The sequence below is a fragment of the Brassica napus genome, unplaced genomic scaffold (assembly GCF_020379485.1).
Source record: "Brassica napus cultivar Da-Ae unplaced genomic scaffold, Da-Ae ScsIHWf_1721;HRSCAF=2350, whole genome shotgun sequence".
Lineage (NCBI taxonomy): Eukaryota > Viridiplantae > Streptophyta > Magnoliopsida > Brassicales > Brassicaceae > Brassica > Brassica napus.
The window spans coordinates 36561-44010 of NW_026015139.1; the positions used below are offsets into that span (position 1 = coordinate 36561).

At 32.3% G+C, this 7450-nt stretch overlaps 1 non-coding gene and 1 pseudogene across 1 annotated transcript; both read right to left on the reverse strand.

Annotated features, from left to right (window-relative positions):
• Positions 1–3779: 3779 nt before the first annotated feature.
• LOC125598489 lies at positions 3780–6405 on the reverse strand (annotated as a pseudogene).
• Positions 6406–6535: 130 nt separating this feature from the next.
• TRNAR-ACG lies at positions 6536–6608 on the reverse strand. Its single transcript has one exon. It is a non-coding gene; the product is annotated as a tRNA-Arg (tRNA).
• Positions 6609–7450: the final 842 nt, after the last annotated feature.

Below are 7450 nucleotides of genomic sequence, written 5' to 3' on the forward strand. Positions count from 1 at the left end.
TTAATATCCATATTGATGACTTCTACCTTCGGATAATTCAAGTTTTGATTTGTTGGTAGATATGTTAAAAAATGTGTGTTTCTCTTGGAATTTTCATGATTAATAGTCTTTGGTTTAAAGGAAAACGTAACAGTCTAAGACTAATATAATCTATTCCTATTACTACAAGAAAACAAACCCCAACCTCGTCATTCCTTAATTTATTATGTAAGTCTAACCTGACCCTAATTATAATTTAACATTTTTACCAAAAAAACCCTAATTCATAGTTCATACTATGTGACTGTCCTCGGCTTAGCCATTGTTTAAAAGTTTTCTGATTTCACTTTTGTTTTAAAATTTCAAGAATGTTAAAACGTTATATAGTTAAAAATCTAATAGATCATAACTGCGATATTGTCCTAGTGATTATAAAAACTAATTTGATAATAGGATTTTTAGTTAAGCGTACCTCTGAACAGAAGTATGAACTTACATATCAGTTTCGGAAAAAAAAAGTTGAACTTACATACTTATATTCGTTTAAGTAACATCTTAATTAGTTATTTAAATATATCCTGAAAATAATTACTTAAGTGGAAAGATTAATAATCGAGTTGATAATTTATCAATAAACCTAATGTATTCATCGTCACCAACTTTCCCACCCGTCCTAGCCCCACAGAGATGTAGACCAAATCATAATCCTTCTTTCTAGAGGTCATTAACGATTTCTGTTTTTAAATTAGTATAATAGGGGTTGACATATATACAAAAACATGTTCACCCCTCCTAAATAACATCTTATCTGATTGTGACTCTCTCTGATAATACGGATGAAATCAAAATACCAGTTCAGATGTTTTATTGTGTGTGTAATATACGAGGTATATGCTGTCCATGATGTATTTTTATGGGAATTTCATTTGACATAACATTCATATATTTAACTTTTTATTTTTTAATTTATCGTTTAAAAAAAAATATCGTAAAATGTTATTTTTCGTAAATAAAATAAAAGAGAAGTTTTAAGTTAAACGAGACTGTCAGATTATTTTTTGTAACAAATTAAAGTGGTTGTATCCCTTGATTACTCGTGTAAAGCTAAAGCAGTTATCGATACATTAGAAAAAAAAATATTTGATAATTTGGTGGTTTTGATTGGTGACCACCATTAGATGAATGAAAAAAATAAACAGAATGAAAAATAAATTTTTATTTGAGAAACTGAAAAAAAAAATTTGTTTATTTTGTTCATCATTAGTATTTTCGAAGAATTTTTTTTATATATTTATTCTTCCATAAAAAAATTAGAGAAAAAGTGGGATCCACATATTAATAATTTGACCAAAAGTTTGATCTAATTAATATAAATTTTGAGGAACAAAAATTTGCCATAATTTTTTTTATATCAACATAATCACCAATTGAAGCAGTATTTTAGTTGCAGTGACTAGTATATTAGTGAGGGAGAAATTCTTAGGTTCACCCTTAACGAGGTTGAGTTACTTCTCAGAAATTTCGGGTAAAAATACGTAAATGGATATTTGTGGAAAAAATGAAAACTTTAAGTGGTCTTTAAAAAACATTAAAGTATGACAGGAACTTACAAGTCAACAAAGAAATAAATATGTAATATCATATCCTTAAGAATAGGAGTTGACATATTAATTTACTTATTTTTTCCCCTAGTGCTTTCAAATTTGTTTTTTAAAGAATTCATCTTATCAATAAAACAACAATATAAGATTGACAACAAAACCAAAAAAAACAAAACCAAAAAAAAAACCGAAAAGGTTGACAACAAAACATCATAGAAGTGATATGGACAACCATTCGGGACACATCTCTCCGAACATTCTCCCGATCTCTATTGTTTGGGCAGGCTCATTCTCATTCAAATCACTATTTCTTAAAAGGTAGGTACCAATCTTGAATTAATCTTTCAAAACCATATTTTCCAAATTAGATTAGTTTTTATCTAATATTTTAAATATCTAACATATAGTATACAATAATTTGGTGCATATACATGTGTATCAATATCAATTACTTTTTCAAAAGCCGCTGCTAAGTTTCAATATTATAGAGCTAGACTAGTATAGTTTTTTTTTGTAACACATTCTTCATTAATAACTTAAACTGTCGATTTGTAGCTGTATATATAACGTCTAGTGAAATTTATATGATTGCAGTTTTAACTAAGAGAAAATATCATTTGCGACGATAAACCAACTTCTAACATATAGACTAAAACGTATAGCACTAGACTATTCGTTGATGATACAACATTCATATTTTCAATTTCAATCGTCATCAATATGTGAAAAATTTGTAAGAGCACTGCATAAGATCATATTAGGTTGTCGTGATCGGATGATAGCAATACCTCATTTTTGCATCATAAAATATAATGAATTAAGCAAAATATTTTATCAACAAAATAATATATTTTATTGACAAACAAACAAAAACATTTCTTTACTCCAAAAGGGAAAAAAGGATTGATGATAACAATACGAAGAGAGCAAATAATGGAGACACTTTTGTTCTGCTTTTCTCGATCTGCCATGATGATTGATTATATTCTTGAGACTAAACTTACTTATTATACTTAATTGAATAATCTTAAAGAGAAAGTAACGTTTGTTTAATTCTTGGACTTTGTGCATTTGATTATCACATAATGATTAACCTATAAGATTATAAAAAGTATATATAGTTTGCCTACGTTTAGAGAGAGGTTTAGCTTTTTGTACCAAAGGAATTTGTATCTTTGTTATTAGACTTAGAATGCTTGCAACATGATAAATAATGTTGTTAATGAGACTGATACAAGACAAATAATGTTGTCGGTACAAATGTTTAAAACATATATTCCCTCCGTTTCAATATAGACAATGTTTTAGTAGAATTTTATTTCAATTTACATCAAATTTTGAGATTTTAAGGTTAACTTTAACTTTATTAGAATCTATTCAACTAATTAGATTTTATTATCTTTTTGTAATTGGTTAATTAATTTTAAAATTATATCTTTATCATATTTTTTAGAGAAATGTATTTTTTCTTAATCTTTGTGCACTACTACAAAACATCAAATATTATGAAACAGATGGAGTATTAGTTTATGCATATGAAAAAGATTAATTGTTCAGTTGAATCGTTTTTACAAAATATTTTTTCAATATTGATATAAATAAACGTATCATAATAAAGCTAGTTTTCAGTAAGTATTTTTGTATAATCCTTCAAACCGACAGAAGTTTTTTTTTTTTTTTTGTATATGAGAAACAACCATTTTTTCATATTAGTTGAAGTATAAGAATTATTCAAAGGGATCACAATTAAAAATTTACATACACAAAAGTTTTTTGTATTAATTTAATTAAATGCATTATAATATAAGTATTATTTTAGGTAGAGATGGGTATTTATTTAGGTAATTTCTCCAAACCGACTAAAGACAATTGTATTTATTTTTCTTAAGAAACCTGCAAACAAACAAAAATATACAAAATCCTTATGTAAAACGTGGTTATAAACTTGGAAATTGCCGACAAAGAATTGGAAGTCTTTGTCTGAGTCAGAGGGTCTTCAAGATGTTTGAAAAGAACAGGATCAATCAGACAGTTCGAATCTTGAATCGGTTTTCTCAATAAAAATAAAATGCCGTGGACCCTGTCAGACAAAGTAGTCTGCAAATTCATCATAATACAAAACATGAATAGTGTTATGATGAAGAAGCATCTTGACAGGTATATTCTGTTAAAGCCCTACACAACTTGAAAACTTGCAAGTGTTCAAAGACTTGGCTTATTACTAAACATCTTCTCATCTTTCGCTGTGAAGGGATAAATATTGTTTGAAGTAGATAGAACAATCTCTCAAATGCAAATGGCCAAGTAACATAAGTGAGTGTGTGTAAAGTTACAACTCTGTTACACTTCAGTTGTCGATATACAAAACATCGTCTTTCGACAAGTTCATTTTCCCATTCTTCCTCCTCCCTCCTCTCCTTTGAGCTCCATCAGATTCTCCTCTCTGTTAAAAACATATCTGAATCATAAGAAAAAACGAAGTGAAAACATAATGATGGTGAAAGAAAAAAGAGACAAACCTTCCTCAAGACAAAAGAGAGGTATAGATATGCAGCTTCCCATTCATCAGCTGATAATGTGCCTGAAAAAGAACAAGTGAGTTTATGTTTCAATAGAATCAAAACGAGTCATATGAAGTCGAACAAAGACTTACTCTGATCTTGGTTACCATCACCCAAAGCACCAAGCCTTCTCATGAGCTCTACAAACTCTGGTTTCTTCATATACTCATGGACAAACTCGTGTGAGTTCTTCACAAACACCAACTCTAAATCATACTGTTCACAAGTTCATGGGACAATGTCAAGCTTATACATACACATTCGAAAAAATAAACAGTTTCTAAGCTAAGCCTATGAAACATGGAGAGGAGGAAATGATATACCTCTTCGGCTAAAGACTTGAAGACGTTAAAGGGCACAATCCATTCAGGACAATCAACAGCATCCTACCATACAAAATTTGCATGATACCTCTAAATGTGTAACCGTGGTAGACTACTAAGTGAATAAGATAGAAGAAAAATTTAAGTACCTCAAGATGAAATACGTATTCAATACCAAAAGGGCTGCTGGATTTGAACTTCTGAAGGAGGATACAGCAAGAGTCATCATCAGAATAGGAAATGAGAAAGCTATTAAAAGTTTTGGTACTGAAGTAACAAAACAAGTATGACCTTCTGGGAATGCTCTTCACCAAAACGAATCCAGTATACACTATTACCAATCTCCAAACCTTCAGCTGCGTATTCAGACAACAACAAATAACCAAATTTAGTTTTGCCAAAACCAAGAATCAAGTGCTAATAAAGATAAAAGATCAAATTGTAAAGCAAGGAGACAGAAAAAAAACATTAAGAACCTTCTCGGAGTTTTTTAATGATAACATTGGCATCTGGCATTGTTCCTATAAAGACGCCTCCAGGACGAAGTAGAGCTGAGACATTAGCCAAAGCTCGCCGTGCACGTGCCTCAGTAGTCCATGAGTAATGCATAGCAAACTACAATTAGTACCCAATGGCTTGCCAAATTTAGAATCTTTAACCACACCATGAACCTCATTTCACCTAATACTTAATCTTGAGGAAACAAAAAGAATTGAAACACAGAAAAAAGAACCTGGCAACTGCAAATATCAAAAGGGGCATCTTCTTCAAGAATCTTGTCTAGTTCTACCTGAAGATCATTGAAATGCAGTAAGCATTGAGAGACACCGTGCCACTAAAAACTCCAACGAACTTTATTTATATACCTCAAAACAGTCCCCACATAATAAACGGGAGGAGGAAAGCTGAACTTCTTACGACGTTGGTGATGGTCTGCGTCACCATTATAACGCGTCCGACAATCTTCAATCTGTCACATAAAAACATTACATAATATATATATCAGAAATAAAGATATTCAGCGGTCACTTACCGACCCTTCAGCTATATCGATTCCAACATAGTAACCAACCTTGCCTTGTCCCACTTGATCAAATCACCACCCTGGTAGACCGAAAGCAATCAGTCTTAAGAAACATAACCACTGACAATGAACACAACAAGAGACAATAACCTTCCCGCAGGCAAGGTCTAGAACAGCATCATCAGGACGAGCATATAGCTGGATCAACACACTTTTAATCTGTTTGTTTGCGAAGAAGAAGAACGATAATCAATATCTTTAAACACAAGAAGCCTCCTGGATGAAAGAAGATGCTGTGATTAACCAACCCAATTGTTGAGTTTCTTAGATGAATGATGGGACTAGCTTCTCTCTCTTCCAAAGTCTGGTTTGTTCTTCGACTGTAGTGATCAGCAACCTTCCGTGCAAAGTTCTTTGTGGTATCATCATCCAGAAACTGAGAATCACCTGCTCTCAAACCAAAACGAATCCGACACTAAAGCTTTACAAGTATTGCTTTAAGCAAACTCAACAAACAAAAGTAATCTCTCACATAGCAATAAAATCACAAGAATTGAAACAAGACAGCAAAACACAGTCCTCAAACAAAGTCATCTCTTACACAGTCACACTCAATAAGCAGTAAAATCACAAGAATTGAAACAAGACAGCAAACACACAATCCACTATATAAAGGACACAACTTTTTGTTTCCCAGGGAGCAAAGAAGATAGCTTTCAGGGCAAAGGAATGAAATTAAGATAAAGAAACTGTAAAACCCAAATCGAATCAACAGAAGAAGAAGGGGGGGGACGATTACCTTCAGGGTTTGATTTGAATCTGGGAAGAAGGGGGAGGAGTGGAGCTTGAAGGAGAGATTGGGAGTATCCTCTTTTCATAATAAAGAGAATCTCTGTTTGTGCAAAGGAGGAGAATAGGGTTTATAATTTTAGAGAATCTCTGTTTGTTTGTTTCACGCCGCTCTTCTTTCTGATTTCTGAATCTACTGCCGAACCAAAAAGAAAGGAGTTTCTGGTCGAGTGGTCGGACGTACAAATTTAAAAATATCGATTCCACTGAGGATCGAACTCAGAATCTCTGGTTTCGTAGACCAGCGCCTTATCCATTGGGCCATGGAACCAGATGTTGGTTATTTCACCAAGATATATTTATATTTATAGTATAACACGTTAGATCAGATTATAGACTTTGATAGTATATAGCAGTAGTTCCGGTGCATGTTTGGCTGATAGCCCAAGGTTCTTCTGAGTTCTAAAATGGGAACCCTTTTTTTTTTAAGATAGTTCCTACTGAGTTCAAAAATGAAAATTGGTTTAGTTTTTCTATATTAAAAAAATAAAAGAAGTTGAAAAAAAAATGTGGAGAGATTCAATCAATCAAATCCCAATATAAAAACAGGATTGATGGAAGTTTTTTTAAGTTGTTCACCTCGGCCTGGAAATTCATCATATGAGAGATCAAGTTTCTTCCACATCACAAAATTCATTGTCTAACTGGGATACGCCTAACAGTGGACTTAATCAAATTCATTGTGTCCCACATACATGCAAACAAGCTTCTACATAACTTGACGTAACGACTTGCGACTCCACCTAATCTTCATCGTGATCATCTGCTAACCTTTTTTTTTCCTAAAATTATCTGGAATTTTTTTGCATTTCTAAAATGCCGGTTCTCTGTAGTTAAGGATCATGCAGTTAATTCGATCCACTCTTTCACAATTAATTTTCCTCATTTATCATGACCACTTCAGAGATGCTACCACTCCGACTCCCTTTGTTTAAGGTGAGTTTGGTCTCGGGTGTGAAGTAAACAATACTAGAAATGGGGTCGAACAGAGGCGTTTATTAGATCTTCGAATGATGTAAAAGGTGAGAAGGGAAAAGTGGAGAAAGTAAAAAGAAAGCCGGAGCTCGTGAGAGCTTAAACCGGAAAGTAACAAATAGCAGAGAGATGATTGTA